This window comes from Onychomys torridus, chromosome 20, assembly GCF_903995425.1.
Source record: "Onychomys torridus chromosome 20, mOncTor1.1, whole genome shotgun sequence".
Classification (NCBI taxonomy): Eukaryota; Metazoa; Chordata; class Mammalia; order Rodentia; family Cricetidae; genus Onychomys; species Onychomys torridus.
Window position 1 is genome coordinate 12,431,393 of NC_050462.1, and position 19,537 is coordinate 12,450,929.

General features: G+C 39.3%; 1 long non-coding RNA gene across 2 annotated transcripts in view; it reads right to left on the reverse strand.

The window, feature by feature from the left end:
- Positions 1-19,537, reverse strand: part of LOC118571048 — a 60,150-nt gene that overhangs the window by 13,931 nt on the left and 26,682 nt on the right. For both annotated transcript variants that reach the window (XR_004943284.1, XR_004943283.1), the window contains exon 2: positions 17,787-17,975. This is a non-coding gene — a long non-coding RNA (uncharacterized LOC118571048). The remainder of the gene's footprint in view (positions 1-17,786; positions 17,976-19,537) is intronic.

Sequence of the window (19,537 nt, forward strand, 5' to 3'; positions counted from 1 at the left end):
GCTCTGTTTACCTTCTTCAATAACATGAATGAAGATTCTACATTTTGTAACTTTAGGATTTAGTAAGTTCAATGCCAACCCACCTTAATTTCCATGTATTTAGGTAAGAGAGTGGCCCTGATGGCATTAAGGAAAGATACTATAAAAGACAATGGATCCATGGTGACATGGCATTATAAACATTTACTTCCCCCTCAAAAAAGTAGTCAAGGAAATAAAGATCCTAAAGCTTGAATTTATCCCACAAAAGCAAGAATGGAACTTCCAATTGAACTTTGTAACAACTGACAGAAATTGATGACTCTTTCACATAGTGCAATAGATGTAAGGATTCGCTAACCGTACTTTAAATTATCTAAATCAAAGGACATAGATAAATCCCTCAAGCAAGAATCCTGTTGCATGATTGAAACACAATGTATCTGTATCTAGACTGCAATGCATTACTTTGATTTGTTGTTTTTGAGACAAGGTCTCACTGTATATCCAAGGCTGTTCTGGAGTTCTCTATGTAACCCATGCTGTTCTTTAAATCTTCTTGCCTTTGAGTCACAGTTTTAGGATTATAGGCCTGTACCACCATGCCAGGATGCTCATTTTAATAATTAAAAGGTGTCAGTAGAACACTTGGAACCCCAAGAAAGGGTCCATCCACCAAAATATCATTTGACTTTCTCAATTTGCCATCAATTTTGACCTTCTGATGGAAGGTAATTGCTTCACAAAGGTGGGTTTTGGCCTCTTGACATATGGAAGCAGGAAGGAAACAAATATTGCCAAGCAACAGATTCGACGGAAATTGGCAAGTCAGTCTTTGTATATATCTCTGGTTTTTCTACTCAGCTCAGGCTACACTCAGATCTGCCTTTCTGTAACTAACACTGCTTACAATCAGAGCTCATCGTCATCACAATCTATCTTTCTCATGTCTCATCCGTGCTTCACAGACTCCTGGCACACCAGAGTGAAACTGGGAGAGAGGGAATAAAAACGTGCATTTGTACATTTGCAAGCTGCTTGGTTGTGTCTATAGTACCACGTGGCTGAGGAGGTTTTCAGTGCTCTGCATGAGCAAGTTCATGACTCTGTTTACCTCTTCCCTTTCAAAAAGACCTCACTGAACCTGTATTAAGAGACTGACATCACACATGGGGCATTCCTGCCAAAGACTTCATCTTTCTTCTTCGCTGAACCGCACAGAGGCTGAGCACATTACATTTCAGACTAGTTTGAAAAGGGAAATGTCAGCCAGGAGGAGGTAGCACATGCTTTTAATCCCAGCACTCAGAAGGCAGAGCCAGGTGGATCACTGTGAGTTCGAGGCCAGCCTGGTCTACAGAGCGAGATCCAGGACAGGCACCAAAAGTACACTGAGAAACCCTGTCTTGAAAAACCAAAAAAAAAAAAAAGGAAAATGGCAGTAAACAGTCCACACATTAGTGTGTCCTTGACTTTCAGGATACACAGATATTTTGGTGGCCTGCTTGCTGCTGAGAATGGATTCTCTGGCTATGAAGGGAAAAGGCTTGTTTCGTGAGTTCTCTAAGTACAACTCTATATAAAAGCTATACTATGTGCTTTGCCAGTCACTGGGAAAGAACTCAGATTTTCTATGTCCATAGACGCAGGTTATCAGAATGCACACACTGCCCAGAGTAATCTATAGATTCAATAACATCCCTATCAAAATCATCGTGTTGTTTTCTACCAAAATAGAAAAAAAAACTTAAAATTCATAATGTAGCATTAAAAAACCCTTCATTAACAAGAATAAAGCTACTGGAAACATCAGTATCCCTAACTTCAAGATATACAAAGCTATAGCAATCAACACAGCATGGGGCTGGCATAAAAACAGACACTTAAGCCAATGGAATATACTAGAAAGCCCTGAAAAAAACCCTAACACTTTCAACAGTCAATTGATCCCCAACAAACATGCCAAAAATACACATTGTGAGAAAATTGCCTCTTTAAACTATGATGCTGGGGCAATTGGGCATCTATGTGCAGGAAAATGAAACTGAGCCTATTTTATAGCATACAGAAACTCTAAGTGGATTAAAGTCTTAAGTGTAGGACCTGAGGCTGTAAAAATACTAAAGGAAAACAGAGAAAAATCTCCCTGATAATGGAATAAGTTATGATTTATTATTATTTATGTGCTCTTGGAGAATTTCATATGTCTATACAATGTGTTTTGATCATATTCATTCCCACTATCCCTCAGCTCCCCCTGGACCACCACTCCATATTTCCATCCTAATTCCTTATCCTCTTCCCCTACACCCCATAATAACCCACTTAGTCCAGTTAGTACTGCCCATAGGCACATGGGTAGAGGGTATGGTTGTTTAATGGCCTAAAACACAGATAGGAAAGGGAACAAATGGAAATGGTGACAAGCTAAAACTCTTCACATCAGGAGAACCCATCAACAAAAAATAGGGATGGTGGAAGTATCTGCAAGCCACACACCTTATAAGTAGTTAATACATGAGCCATAGAGGGAGCTCAAGGACTCAGCAGCAAGAAAACACGGGAGATGTCTCAAGAGAGAACACACAAATAGCCAACAGATACATGAAAAAAATGCTCACCTATCACTAATTACAAATTAAAATACATATTGAGAAATGGCTCCACAGCTCTCAGAATGCTATTATCAAAAAATAATGTGCTGGCAAGGATGCGGGGAAGTAGGAAACTTGGTAGGCCATTGGTGGGAGTGTAAATTAGCACAGCCATTTCAGAACTCAGCAATCCCTCACTGGGTGCAAATTACAAAAGCGAAATAAAATTAGTAGGCTGGTGAGGTATCTCTGAGCGCATGCTCATTGCAGTATTTGTCACAATAGCCAAGAAACAGAATCAACACAAGTTTCAATCAACAGGTGTGTGGATAAAGAAAATGAGGTATAAATAAAGACTGGGATGCTCTTAGCCTTTCAAGAGAAGAAACTCTGCCATTTGCAGCAGCATGGATGAAACCAAAGGGCAATGTGGGGATGAAACGAGCCAGACCCAGGCAGGTCTCTCTTCTATGTCAAGTCTAAAAGGCTGAACCCTAAGAGGACAACATGGTACCAGGGGTTGGGGGATGGAAGTGGGAGTTAGGGAATGCGTTCAAAGGATAAAAAATTTATTTTGGATAAATATGCTCAAGAGGTATGCATTGAACAAAGTGACTATAGTTTAAACAGCACACGTGAATTTTTGAAAAATCACTAAAAATAGATTTTAAGTGCTCCCAACACACAGAGAAACATCTGTGGGATCGCGCATTACTCAGCTCACTTGAGACATTCTCGGACATGTGCATATTTCAAAGTATCATGTTATACATTTTATATATAAAAAATTTATTCAATTAATTATAATGGATATGCCTCTTAGCCCAATACTCAGAAAGCTGAGGCAGGAGGACTTGAAGTTTGTGGTCAGTGTAGGCTAAAAAAGATAACATAATCTTTTAATTAAAAAGTTTTTAAATTTTCTACAAGCAAAATTAGTATTTTTCATAAAATATACAGGACTAGGAACATAAAATGCTAACAAAACAGCTTTGCTCATCTGTCCCAGGTAGAAGCTATTTAAGGATGAAGGTGTTATCTAAATGTGGGATACATGATGAAATGGTACTGATGACTCATCTTTTGCTCCCCTTCAATTGAATTTTATGTTTCCTTCTTTCTTAGCCCCCACAATTATCCCCCTTAGGGACTGTAAATAGTGGCAATGAGTTTTGGAGATGCCGTTATCATAGCGATGATAAATGATTATTAAATAAGGACCAGTTGATTTCACAATATAGAGAGAGCCTAAAGTCTGCAAGGAAATCCATCATTTAATGGTTTGGTTGATCTAACCCTGACTGGGAAAAAATTCATGAAGTTATCTAGGAAGTAAGGATGTTTTGCATTTTTTCCAAGGTATATCAAGATCTTCACAATAAAGGCCTAAAGATATATCACTAGGGTGTGTTACCAAGTACTTAATATTGCTCAGACACTTCTAAGAATGGTCTCAGATTTGAAGGTGCAGGAACTGAGATCCTATGGCATAAGGTAATAGCAAGATTGCATGATATATAGTTGCTTGTTATCTAAGAGGAAACAATAGGCCAATATATGGAAATGACAAAGCCAAGTCATTTTGGACTTTATGAAATTGATAAATTCAGGGGATGAATGGATGTAAAAAATTGATTTGGGCATCAGGAAGGATAGACAATTGTGAAAAGGGAATGACTTGGTGAGATCATACTGCTGTTTGGGAACAGATAAATACTAGGAAAGGCAGGAAACATAATAGGCAAATTTTTTAATTATACTAAAGATATGGTGTGTTTGGCCATGTACCTTAGCATAAAACTTCATTCCTGAAAAATCACACTATTCTTCTGAAGATGTCTTAACCATTGCATCCTATATACCTGTTTTTAGGGAACTTATAATTCTGTTTTGGCTTCTCTATATTTTTTCCAGCATTCACCTGGGACAGAGCCTACAACACCATATCTGTTCTGTGCTAAGGCACCAACTAACTACTTTTGAAAATAAACCTAACTAAACCCCACCGGCCAGACACATTTGCTCTTAAATGTGGTGTGTGTTAATAATCTTCCATTTAAATTTCATCATTCTGTCATAATTTGTGTCAAAAGAATCTGAGTCACCACGAGTAAGCTAAAATTAAATCCTTAATACCAAATTTTCCATTCTGCCTGGTAATATGCTTTGGGCTTGTTAACACATTATTTTAACCAGCACAGAACACCACAGTGCTAATTTATAGCATTAATCATGCCGTTTTCTTTTCTTTTCCTCTTCCTACTGAAGAGAAGGTAGTCAGGGAGATCAATGAAGAAAGCAATTCAAAACAGAAAAAGTGACCACCTCACTAGATAACTGTGTCTCAGGGTAAAAATGGGGCTGGTTCCCTTGGCACTGCTGAGTTGAACCGAATAGCGTGTTTAAGAACGACATAGAACCAGTAGACCATGGTTGTGATGGGTTTTGTTCATTGAAAGGGTAGATGAATTCCTGAAATGACTTATAGTCACACCCCAGAGGCCACATTTCAATAACATATGATGTGGAATATCAGGCTAATGGATCTCCAAGGGTCTCTGTCACACAGCGTCAATGTTTCAATGTCCTTACACATAAAGTTGGGAGGAGTGTGGCCCCTGCCTCTTAGGTTTCTGTTTGTGTTAGGGGTAAAGTGCTGAGAATAGTGTCTAGCATATGGCAAATATCACGAAAGTGTTGGCATCACCATTGTCCACAGACACATGTCTATCGTTGGATACAAAAGAAACCCCTCCTCCTATGTTGTCTTCAGCGTGAGGGAGAACAAAGTGCCAATCATCACCAGTTTACTCCTTAGCACGTGCCAAGCACCAGAGACCTAAATGGCATAAAAGTATTTGTCCTTAGAGTTTATATTGTAGGGGGACGATAGATACTAAATGCATTCATGTCAGGGATTGGTGAGTGCTATGGAAAACAACTATAAGAAGTCATAAAAAATGTGCTTAGGGGACATTCTTCTGCCCCCACTTTCAAGCCTGTTTGACAAAATGGCTTAGCACAAGACCATGTTTTGCCCTCAAGACAAATTCTCGTGCTGACATTCTAGGCAACCGCTTCACTGAGATCCCAACCATTTGAATGAAACAGAAATAATCCAACATATGAACACATCCAGACAGACATATGTACACTGGCTCTCGGAAATGTAATGTGTATGCAATTTGCCGAATGGCTGCTTGTCACATCCATCTGCTCTCGTTTCCCCAGCACTTTGAATGCACCACCAGGATGTAGACCCTAAAAGCTAGAAAACAGAATTTAAATACTCAAACACATAGGAGGGTATGTTTTCCGAAGCAGCAGACCTCAAGCGAACACCATGGTAACTTCATTAATTCCTCAGCCACAGTTGAGAGTAGCAGGGGCCGAGCACAAAGGCCATAGAGCATAAAAGACATTCCACTGCAGACCTCATTACTGCAGCTTAAGATAAGCTTGACAGGCTAATGACAAAAATCTAATTTGGATTTTCTGGACATAACCCAGAGTGAGTCCAAACACACCACAACTCTACCGTGTATACTGTCAAAGAGGGCAACAACTCAGGGTCAATTAGCCCCGTGGAGTTCATGAATCAAAGGCCAGGGGTGGATAGAGTCCTATTCAATCACACTGACTAGAAAAGCATGCCCTGTGTGTTTTGGGTTTGAGCTCTGGTCCTATTTAAACTGCATAGATGTCATAGGTCCCTAAATTAACAGTGGTTACCAAGGAAATGTTCATCAGGCTGTATATGCTGAACAGAAGCATGGGTAGCTCTAGACACCACACTGTACAAGAAGCATCTTTGCTATTGCCCTTTCTCTAAAAGCCCCTTCCTAGTTCTACATTCTAGGCCCATGGACTATGGGTGGTGTTACATAGTACTATTTTATGGCTATATTATGATTCACCGGTTGCTCTAGTATATGACTATTTCAATTCTCTAACTACTTCTCCATCCCCAAGTGTATGTACCTTGCAGTGCAAAGCTCCTTATACAGATTCTTAATGCCTATGTCAATCTTATCAACCCAAGTCTACAGACAAGAGAGCTGAAAATTCAGATAATTTTCCCTGTCTCTAATTAGGACAGGAGCAAGGATATGAACCTTGGCCATCTGTCTTCTAAGCTATGCAGGTATCCTTCTACCCACTGTGAGGAGGAACTAATGTTTGTTGAATGGATATAGGAGTGAGTGGATGTACTTTCTTATATCCCATGTATTAAAAGAGGCAAGATTTACAGTTTTAATCACCATGTCTTTGAAGAATAGGTACATAATCATAGCTTAGTGGTTAGTGGTTTAGAATGCATAAAGGCAAATGTCCTGTAGTCTATTTTTCTATGATAGCTTTTAAAATACCTCACAGATGAAAGGTGTTTGTGTGCTCCTCTCCAATCTCTTCTGTGTCTTTTGATGACCCCCTGAACCCATCTTCCTGCTTCTATCACCAGAATACTGGGACCAAAAGCATGGCTACTATACCTATCTATGTGCTAATTAATCAAGAAATCCTTAGACACTTCCTCATGTTTAGATCACTGGACATCTGCCCCAGTTTAAGGGAGACTCTGTTCCCGTCTCAGGTTTTGCAACTCTGACCCACCCAACTTTCACACAAGCCCTAAGAATAAAACAGGTAGCACATGTTTAACTACTGTAAATAACACGGGGTATTTTACTAAATGTGTATTGAGGAGGAGACACTAAATGTTTTGCTTCTCAAAGCCTGGTTAGTATTCTGGATTTCTCAATAGGCTCATCTTGGGCTCTGACCTTGGATACAGTGGTAGTTATAGAGAATATCCCACAGATACAGCGCACTGTGTGCTTTTATCCATACAGTCCAGATGAAGGTGCCAAGTCCATCCTACCTCTCTTCTCCCCTCTCTCCCACTTTAGTAAGTGGCCCAAGCTAAATCGTGATGCCCCATTCCTAAGTGTGAAGGCAATGTTCCCTCTCACATTCTGCTGTGAAATCACGTAGGACAATATGTACAGAACTGTTTCTGAGCTGAAATATTAGTGCTTAGAAATTAATGGGCAAACAGAAACCAGAAGCTTATGTAGTACATACTTTCAAAAGAGCCAAGGGTTTGATTTTATCCTTTGCCCTGCGTATTTGTACAAACACACAAAAACTTCAAGACATGAGGCATAAAAATATATGAATACTGATCAGCATGGGAGTTTTGACCTGCTCAGTTTCCGACCTGGGCCGGTTCTCCCCTCCTTAGGGTTTAGCTCAGTGGTAGAGCACTTGCCTAGCAAGCGCAAGGCCCTGGGTTCGATCCTCAGCTCCAAAAAATATGAATACAAGTTTAAGTAAGTTATGAGTGCCATTTTAAATTTTTCACCAGTTGCTTTTGTCTCTCTCCCTGTCCTTCTGTCTCTTTGTGTATGTGTGCATGTATGTGCTTGCATGTGTACACATGTGCATGCATGTAAGAGGCCAGAGCTTGACACTGGCTGTCTTCCTCAGTCACTGCTCACCTTGTTCTTTAAGACAAGGTTTCTCTCTGAACTCAGAGCTCAGGTTGGCAAGGCTTGCTGGGCAATGACCTCCAGGAATCTGCCTGTCTCTGCCTCCCTAAGGCTGGGATCACTGACTCTGGGGGTTTAAGGGATCCAGAATCCGGCCCCCATGCTTTCATTTCAAGGCTTTTCTGACAGGAGAATTCTCCAACCTTATACCTGCTGGGTTTTAGTAGAGAGTTACTACTGCATTTTACATAGTGGCTACAGTTAGCACTTTCTTCATGATGCTATGACCAACATAAAGAGTTATTTTGCATATGGGTACACTAAGGCCCAGGATAGTTAAGAAAATGCCCCAAGGTCAAACAGTTAGCAAACCCTAAACTGAAGTGCCTGGCACAGAGCTTTGCTAATCACTCCAAACCCATTCATTCAAAAGTAGCCCATGCTACGCTTAACTGAGACCCAATTCAAATGAACTACATCTGTTGTGAAACATGAGAGTTCCTTTGGACAGAATACAAACTCATCAAGACTTTACAGCCTCAAACACCTCACATATCCAGGGGCTTTAAAAGTTGTTGTGTGTGTGTGTGTGTGTGTGTGTGTGTGTGTGTGTGTGTCCTCAGAAAGTTTGAATCCTGAGGTTAGGGATACAGATCCTGTAACACAGTTACTAAGGGTTACAAATAGGATTATTGGCCACGGTTCTTAATCTGGTAACAGCTAATCATTCCAAGAGCATTTAGAGCACCTACTGTGTGCATAGCGCCTCTTGAGACTAAAGCTGTGGGAAGGGTGTGAGGAAGGCTTACTGAGGTAGCTGATTCCCCTCAGGGAGCCTTCAGTCTACCCTTTGGGAAGGGACCTGGGATAAGTAAAGCAGTAAGAGTCAAATTAATCTTAGAATACATTAGCAATACTTACAAGTATTAAAAGTAAAACAAGATTTCTTCAAAGGATTAAATCCTTCAACCATTCAGCTCAGTCAGACCTGCCTCCCCCACATGCCAATTAGAGTTCAAAGAAAAGATTCATACACCTCATTTGGAGATCAGTTGAACCTTGGGCACAAGTGATAAATCCTTAATAAGTCAGAAAGATAGATCTATTTATTCTTAAAATTAACTAATTTTCACACCAAGGTTAAGTGTTTTGCCCCAAGACAATTTACTGGGATGTCTGATAAGAGGCCACAGCCCCATCTCTCATGTGACATCTCTGACCCCAGTCCCCTTGTCAAAGTGCCCTTCAGAAACGCTTCCCTGTGCCAACACAAAACAGGCTCATGCCTGCACATGGAAATAGGGAAGAACTATTTTCACTGAAATACTAGAGCGGCTCAGGGGTGGCAGTGAGGAGTAGCACAGACATTGCTCTGTAGAGAATAGGGAGCTGAGAGGTAAGGGGGGCTGCTTCTTATGGCTGCATCTTGTATATAGTCTTGGGTTTTCCAGCAGTTTCTTTAGCACACCCAGAAATACAGAGGTTAAAAAACAAAACAAAACAAACAAACAAAAACCCCTCCCAGACAATTGAACTAGTTGGCCAGACAGAGCATTCAAAGTCTTTGCTTATGTGGTGTTTTGGAGTACACACACACACACACACACACACACACACACACACACACACTTTGAATCTGTAGCGCTGAGCTCTCTCACATTATCCATACAACATTCAGCAAGTTGCCTTCAGCCACTGGGAAATAGAACCTTCCAAAGTGTGTGTGTGTGTGTGTTTTTCCCTCAAATATGGAAATCTATACCAGGCACCTTTGGAAGGAATGATAGTGGTCATCATTATGACATGTATAAATTTCATTTTAAAAGGTTCTGAGATTATCTGCATTAGTTAGATAGTAAACAACCCAACACAAGTGTATGCTAGCATTGGTATTGATGCACAAAATGGAACCCTGGATACACAATGTACTCCCAACACCCTACATGCATGCTTTTTATTTAAGCTCTGTAAAGCACTTCAAGTTTTCCTGAGCTAGTCAGCACTACATTTACATTTTGATAGCAAAGCTGTAGTTAGGACAGATTCATTGCTTCAGATTTCTTATTTTGCCTATTAAGTTCCAGTGCGATTTTTTTTTTATGTCTCAGTCTATGTTAGAGAACCCAAATTACACAAAACTTTGGGGATAGACATTAGCATAATTGAAATAATTAAAATTTTGGTAATTATAATTCTCCTTAAACCTAAATTAAATATGCCAAACTATAATTATGTTCAAATTTGCATCACGAAAATTATCCCCATTTTGCTCGTGGCATCTTAAAATATCTAACAAGGGATCTTAAGCCCTTCAGGTTGAGTCAAGAGGCCTTATCTCCCCAGCCTTTGGGAGGAAGAGACATCATGCATTAGGCACAGTTATTCAGCCTCTTGGGAGAGGGAAGATGGTCCATTACTTCTTCACTGTGACATGTAATGTTGGTACAGCAATCTTCAGATACCTTCCAGTTACAGTGTCATTAGTGAATGTGGAGAGCTGGAGAAGATGGTAAAATATGAATGTTTCCTTTGGAGAGACACCTTAAGCAAAGCAGGTCATGTTTTAGGACAAGGGTAAACAAGGGTAATGAGAAACAAAGACACACACACACACAAAGGCTGTGCCACCACAGGAAAAAGACCACTGTTTCTTAGCTTTTAAAAAAAAAGAATAAAGATGGAAATCACATACAGGCAAGGGCACTCACCTTTTGGCCCCGGGACACATAAGAATTTTTAAGACTTCTAGGATTCAGTCTTTATGATTTATTTGGTATACAAAGATAAAAGGCAAAAATAACATGGTGTAAGCTGTGTTTTTAACTAGCCTTTCTGCTCTACAGTTAAATTAACCAAATGGTGTGATTAAACTTGCAAGATGATAGTATATTTATCTGCATCTTAGGGACAGTAGGTGGATATAATCTGTGACTGTGTGACTCTATTGATCAAGAAGTTGATGAGGCTGTGTGCACAGGTTTGGCACACTGTCAAATCACACAATGCGTTTCTTACAAAAACATACGAATGTATCTCCAGTTGAGTAAAATATTCACATTAATAAAGGAATAAGGCAGAAGTAGCCTGGCTGACATCCCATCTGTTCTTATGAATTAAATTTAGCAATCATATGTAATATAGACATTCTGTCTGAATATCATAAAACCCTGACATATCCAGGCTTTCATTAGAAAGCGCCACAATGTGACTTGAATCACAATCTGTCTTAGCTAATTAGTATTTTCACTTTAGCATATTCACTTCCAGACATATTGCTGTTTGCACATGGTAATTTAGGTAAACAGATCCCGTCCACAGCTGCATCAATTAACACTGCTAATCAAAACTGAATTCAGGTAATTAGGCACATTTATGCAAAAAATGTGTAATTTTGGGGGAAAACCTAGATTCTTCAGTAATATGTCAATAAGTTAAAAAAATCTCATTTTGTTTTTGAGAATGAAGAATGAGAGGAGAAAAAAAAATCATCATTATTATATAAGTCATGCAGACAGAGTTAAATTCCTAAATTAAATCCCAGTCTTTAATTGGCCTGTATTTTCAGAAATTAGATCATATTTTTCATAAATGTTTTCCTCAATGTTTCCATATAGTGAAGTTGATTCATATCTGCCTAAGAGTGTAATCACCATCAAGCAAGATGCAAATGGTTAATGAAGCCTCAAGGATTCATACAACTTGGTGGGGGTGGGGGTGCAGTCTGCTCACACTTGCTAATCCATCTTGCCTCACATCTCCAGGCAGGACTCTTGGTGACTCATTTCACCAGACACTGAAATCCTCTCTTTCCTCTTCTTTCACAGTTTGACTCACAATGACATCCTCTCCACCCGCATTCCCATGCCAATATTATTCAGAGTTCCTAATTCTACACAATGCCCTTTAGGTGGGCTTTGAATTTGTTTTCAAAATGGATGTGGTGAATTGTTCAATTTTTTGTTTTGTCTCTTTAAAGACATGAACCAAAAGGATAATTCTGAAGAACTATTTTGCTCTGTTCAGAGAAACTGGTTGGATTTTTGGCAAATAGTAAGTGGGGCTGACAAGTGACTGACTTTAAAAGCCATCCAGTACAGGAACAATTTAGGATGTATCAGCCTACACACCTGTCTATCTATCTGTCTATCAACAGCTTATACATCTATCTCTCCTCCTGCTCTTCCAGTGGCTTTTCTTCCTCAAGCTGTGGTTTTACTTTCTGCACTCCTGCCCTTTCAATGACATAGGGCTTCAGTCCCCTTAGCTTTATTTGAATGGCAAGAGGTTCTGTCAATCCAATTTAACTGACATTTCCTTAGTTCTTGTCATGGATTAGGAACCTTCTAAAACCCCGAGGGAGGATGGAGGATGGACTTGGAGAAGGCACACACTTGTTTGGGCCAACTACAGACAGTGTACACACCAACAGAATCCACTTTCAGAAGGTAGAAAAATCACCATGTGAAGCTATAGCTTTGCATTCCCAAGTCCGGAACTTGCTGAGCTAACCTCATAGAGATTTGCTGTTTGTCTAACTCAGGGTAAATTTCTCTTCTCCCTCGATAATAAATTAGGAAAGGAGAACAAAAGTTCTCTTGCTAGGCAGTCTGCTGTCCTTTCTCACATTACAGGGCTCCAGCACAATTTTTGCTCTTTATTTTTAATGGTGTTCAAAATGATGTGTGTGTGGTTTTTTTTCTTTTTTTTTTTCCCTCACATAGCCTTTAGATAAATTTATCATAAACAACTGGACAATTTCCTACAACCCAGAAACCTGACAGATGCTGTCTTTGGGGCATGATTTCAGTAATGGGAGCTATCAAATAGAAAGGCCCATTTATCAACAGAGCGTCGGAGTTCAGACACCAAGAGGTGTGAAGGAAGCGTGGTAAAGACTCATCTTAAACAAAGTTAAAGAAGCAAGCATAAACCTGTTAGAGACAGTGTGTGTGTGTGTGTGTGTGTGTGTTTATGTCTGGGTGTGGGTGGGTGTGTCAGTTGTCAGTGTGCACATCAAGCTATGTGTTTGGAGGTCAAGGATAGCCTTGGGTGTCAGACCTCATTCACTTCTACTTTGAGACAGCAGCGTCTCACGCGCACTTTTGCAGACCCTAGGCTAGCTAGCCCAGACATAGCTTGTCTTGCTCCCCTCCTCCAGATGGGGTGCTCGGCTCTTCACAGATATCTGTGCTACTGTGTCAGTTCTTTAGTTGGGTTTGAGAAATTGGAACTCAGGTTGTCATACTTGTGCAATCATTTCTCTGCACCCTGAGCCATCTTCCCAGCCCTTGAAGATAATTTTTAAGTGCTTACAGGCTGTTTGTCAGCAAACTAAATGGTGTGATTGATTACTTTAGTACAAGTTGCACAGACAACGTCAAATAAGCCACTCCCCTGACTCTGCTAGGTCAACATCATGTGGAAACTAGTATTAAGGAATTAATAGCGTTCATTGATCTAGAAAGTTAATAGGCAGGTGTTTATCATTTTTTGAATATTTTCTTCCTTTAGATTACATCAGACAAGTTATAAGAAATAGTTCACTTAACTACTATTAGCCAGTCATTTTCCTCTGGTGTCTGTTGAAGAGAATAACGTCATGAAAAAGTTGTAGGTGACTGCTTTTCAACTGTGGGAAGAAAATCCTGAAAACCCTTAACTCTGCAACTTTCTGTCTTCCTTGTGTTCTGTGAAATAAAACTGCTTGTGGGAGGCGGACTCTTGAGTTTTGTGAACTTAAGTGGCCGACACAAAACCCAGCAAGGGATGCCAAGCAGTGAGTGAAATGCCATCAATGGCTGCTTTTTCAAAGTCTGGGTTTTTTAAACAGAAGGACTCCAACTCAAATGTGTAGTCCACACAAATTGAATGGATTAATATCGGCTTATTAATGGCCAATTGTTTTATTTCACAACTACAAGGAAAAATGTCAGGGTTGGGAGTAGTTAAATCAGAAGGGAACCAACTGTCAGAAAATAAAGGCAACACACACACACACACACACACACACACACACACACACACAAACACAAATGTCTTTACAGCACACTTAAGCAAAACAGATGATTGGATTTGAAGCTTACCAACCTAGAACCACCCCCATTTCCTTTTCCACCAAATCATTTTCCTACACTAAGAGGTATGTATTTCACCATTCAAGCTCTGATTCTCTTACATCAAGAAGACTCCCGGCTATTGGTAACATTGCAGGGTAAGATATGGTCGGTACAGTGAACCTTAGCATGTTATACCTATAGAATGTGTTATATTTGCAGCATGTCTCGCTGAGAACTATATTCCTTCATTCTTATAAGAGGTCAAAGGAGATTATGCTAAATTAGAGAAGATTTGTAATTATGTCTGAAGAATGAATAGTGTGTGTTTAGGTGATTTTACATATTTTTCTTTTGTAAAAATTGTTTTTAATAAGCAAACAAGTATTAGCATAGCAAGAATGAGGTTTTAAAAGTTTGACAGTTCACTGTGCTAAAGCCAAGGCTGGCAGTCTGTACCTTATCAGAGAGTAAAGAACAACACATTTGTCTGCAATTTAGGGTGAATATTTGTCTCATGATTAAGAATAGGAAATTATCCTGACAGCAAACAGAATCTAGTCAAACATATTGTTAATCCGGGCTTTGGGGTATTATAAGTCTCTGGAGGAGGCCAGAGTCGTTCTGCCTGATGATTTGTCTCAGTCTATCTGTCACAAGTATTTCCTCTGTGGCTTTCTTCACAGGCCTACTGTAGAAGCCTATCTTTGAGAAGGTTGTTAAGAGCACACATGAAAAGCTTATGCAAAAATAAATGATAGCACCTCGGGCTTCTTAATTTTATACTATAATACATCGAACCTTTCTACCTTTACACATTCAGAGTGGATTCTTTGATGAAAGGAGAGAGAAATGAATTGCATACCCTGTGAAGGGAACCTTTATTACCATTTTAATAGTTCACAGACACATAAAAGGTGGACACATTCACTCTTGGAAGGACCCAATACTAAAGAGATCCACTGGCTAAGTAATAAGAAAAGTAGTATGACCAAGGAAAATAGTTTTTGAAGCGCTGTGAATGTGCAAACTTTTCACAAAAGCTTCCAGAAGACTTACCAAAGGGAAACAAAACAAAATCATTGTGTGAAAGTCTAAAGAGATAAGTTTGTCTTTTCTTTAATGGTTTTGGGGCTCAGTGAAACTACTCAATACAGCCATAGACTGGAGGAGATCATGAGAATGAAATTCCAGACATCAGAAATCAACCTTCAGAACTGCTTAATGAGAAGCTATGGTAGAAAGCTCATACTTTGAGGAACCATTGTATAAACTTAACCCTGGCATAGTGTGTAGTGATCATTGTTGCTTTGGGTTAGGACAGAGATAGGATAGTCATTCAGGACATTGCTTTGCTATGGAGAGCATTTGTTTTTAGTTGTACTGGGCTGTATTTTGTTTTAGCTGGGCTTCATGCTCCATGCCTTGGCTGTGGTAGAGGCTTTTAGGTTTTGTAACAGAGAAATAGCACTTGGGTCTTTGCCCTCAATGGCTCCCCATTATGTATTCATTATTTCTAGGTATTTTTTTTCTGCTTGAGCAATGCTCTAACCAGAGCTCTGGTCCTACCCAGACATCATTTCATTGAGATATGCAAAAAAGAAAATTAAAATACAAGGGTTTATTGTTATTATTATTTTAATGACTTGGGGCCTGCTTGATGTTTGCATTTAAATTAGACAGACTAATTCAGATGGAGCTTTTAATTTCAGAAGGTTAATCACCCTAACAAAGGTCAGTCAAACTTGAATCTTCAGTAAAATTGCTACAGGCCCAATCACCTGCAGGACATTCATTATGTTCCTATTCCCATTTGAAAGAATACGTTTTATTCATCATATGTCACTAATCTTCTCTTTGCCACATTTGATGAAAACTATTAAATTCTTTTGGAACGCTGACAAAAGTTTTTTTCTATATATCTTAAGAGATAACTTTTTTTTTTTTTCAAAAACAGCAACAAAAACCAGGCCTTCAGCTGCGAATGACTTTTCTAGCACTTTCTAATCCTTAGATACCTTTGATACTCACCAGAGTTCTTATACTACCAAATCTCGAGTACATAAAATAATCAGGTTTTGGTAACAACAGCAGCGTGTGGTTATAGGGACTTAATCTTCCACATTGTCTTGGATTATGATGATCATCTACTTGGTTCTATTGATGAAGCTTACTGAAAACCAAAACTGTTGATTTGGAGGAAGTACACGTTAATCATATTTGGAGAGCAGCAGACTATTTCAATTCACTAACTCAGTCTGTGACTGTGTATTGAGATGTATAGTAAGTATCTGTTACGTGGAAGATACAGGTGAAAAGGCTCTAAGTTAAAGAATAAAAGGACCTCTGTTATGATATGTGTGCTATGAAAATGATCCTCAGAATACAATAAAACTATCAAAATCTTCACTTTCAGCTTTTCTGAGCAGATTCATTAAGCTTTAGTGAAGGCTTGAGAATACGTAAGTCAAATTATACCGCAATTTTGATAAACAGTGCTTAAAATTATTTGCATATTTAAATACTTCAAAACTCATAATTCCACAAGATGATTCATTTCTTATTTTGATAATATGAAATTTGATTGTCAAATTTTCAAATCAACATATTGCTTTCAATACAATGCTTTCTAAGATTAGAAATCAAATCATGAAAAGTTGAAACTGGGCATGTCGGAAACACGTACACCACGCATTCCTTTTTAAAAGTGTTGTAAGGTTTAAAAACTGCTACAAACACAAAAGACAACAGTGAGAGGGAAAAGTCAAATCACTGGGTTTTGTCATGATAAAAGTGTCTGAATTAAGGGAAGGTAAAAGAGCTGGCTTGTACATCCCCAGTTCTATTGCACACCAATCCCCAGGACGTTATAGCGGTGGGTGACATAGCATAAATAACCCAAACTCGCCTGCTGTGTAGTCCCGAGACCCTTCCTTCCTCCTTCGTACTCAAGTGCACAGGCGTATTCACAAAGGCACACGGCTCTCCTCATCAATATTCACACTCATTAATTAACAATATGTGAAGGCTATAATTCGAGAAACACCCCAGAGCTTGAATATTCAATCAAGCCAAGCAAATCACAGTGTAAAGAAAATACAGGTGAGACAATCAGGAGCGAGGCTGGCTCTCCAACGGAGAGGAGAACAACGTTTCAGGGAATATACGGGGAGAAGAGAGGGCACTTGTTTGGTGTGGATGAAGCCCACCCCTCTCCAACTTGGACCCTTCTTCAAACTCAGATTGAGTCTACACTTTCTATAACTGTGCTTGCCCTTTTACCCCTCTTCTGAGTTGACAGATAAAAGGAGGAAACAACGGCTTTTACATAGTCAAGCAAACACCTACAACATTCCACAATATAAATATTCAACTGATATTTGCTACTAAATAGTTATTCTGAAAATGAGAGAGGCCAGCTAGATGGCAAAGGCAAAATATTGTTCTATAATCTATCCTCAGTATCAAAAGCTACTTGATTATAGTTTTGAATTTTGAGATTTCTGAAAAATAAAACCTTAAAGCTTTCAGAGACTGTGATACAAATGATCAAAAAACATGGATCTTTTAACAAAGCATGTCAGTCATGAAACAGGAAGGAACCCACCAAACTACCACAAAAATCTTAACAAGAGAACCCTGGATGTAGAGTTATAAAGGAAACATACCTTTGGCTGAACAAGTTCACATAGCCTTGCCATTCCATCCGTAGCAGAAGTCGACTCCGAGTCGTCCTTTGTGATCTTGGTGACAATGCCATCATACCACCGGTAAATCTTTCGATTAAACTTTGCAGATGTGGTAACAACTTTGTTAATTATGATATTAGCCAGCTGGCAGGGACAATCAGTCACCCACTGTAAGAAAGCCAGACAAAGAGATGTCTGATCATTGCAACCAGGGCAGATAGATTTTGTTCCCTCCTCGCACGTGCCACACATTCTCTCCCTGCTGACCCTCTCCTCAGCCATCGACTGTCAAATTTAGATTCCGCCAGCTCCCAGGCTTCCCTTTATCCCTGCCTCCGATCTGAGACTCCTGGTTATCAGGAAGACACACGTCACTAGCTGTCTCAGTGCAGGCAAGCAATCAGGTGAATACGACTTATTATCTTGCATTGCTTTCCGAGGAGTGACAAGATTGATTTGAGACCAAGAACACACTGAGATCCGAGACATGTAGTTCCGAGGGTTTTAAGTTCAGACAACAAGCTCGCTGCAAAGTTACAGGAGAGGAACTGACCTGAAGCCCAGTGCTAAGGACGATGCACATTTATTTGTAGATTAAAAAGCGACTGTCAGAGTTTCCTCTCTCAGCTGCCCTTCTCTTTTCCTCTTCCACCCTATTCTGTCCTAAGAACATGTCTAAGAGCGCTGTCCCCTGGAGACTACTGCTTCACAGCTGGATAATCTTAGATCAACCCTAGAGAAGCTATGTTCTGACATGACGTCATCTGTGCCCACTCTCTTTGCGTGTGGCGACGTCACTACAAGAGGGCTCCAAGTCTCCACATGGGGTTGATTTAGCCTAAAAACCTAAGAAAATAAACACATAGATTTTAATAACTGAAAGCTATGTAATGGAAATAAGGGGATATATTCATTAGGGGTAGTGTCTGTGTGTGGGGGGACAGGGAAGGGGCTCCAAAATCTCATCAGAATAGATAGGAAAGTCTCAGAAATTTCAAAAATCTATTTATATATTCATGCCTGTGTTGATCTAGGTTTCTTCTTGAGAGCAATAGAAACTTTAACCTTGATCTATTGAGGCTGGCATTAAGAAAAAAAAAAGAATCATAAAAAGCAAAAGAACAAAGATGCTGGAAACGTCAGAGGATGGAAGTTTGTCTGTCTGGCTCAGCTTCAAGGAGAGAAGCTTGATGATCACCATCAGCTGCTTTGCTTGGAGGTGAGCACTTCCTACTGTATTCACTATGACAACTTTGGCAGCTACCTGAGGTCTTACTTAGCGCATAGTAGTAACTCAAGTAACGTACGCTGATGAAGAGTGGCTGCCAGTTCTATTTATGCATATCATCTTGATAATGCAAAAACTCACTCTTTAGGCCCTGCACTGATAAACATACGTTAATTATCCACACACTTATTTCTTAAATATATTTTTAAATGAATAAAAAGACTTGATTCAAAAAGGAGTTAAATTACTCATTTTTAAACAAATGCCAAGTGTATCTATAATTCTCCCATGAAATGATTCTGATTCAGGATGTTACAATTTGTCTAAAATATCTTGACTCAGACTGAAAAAGAGATTTTTCTCTTATAAAATTAAGAGAAAATAGAAAATAGTATACTACACACAAAGTTTTTCATTGCTTATAGACCCTATAAGAGAAATATAATGAATTCTATGCCTCTAAAGAAAAAAATTAATAAATAAATTTTGCCATTTGCTCATA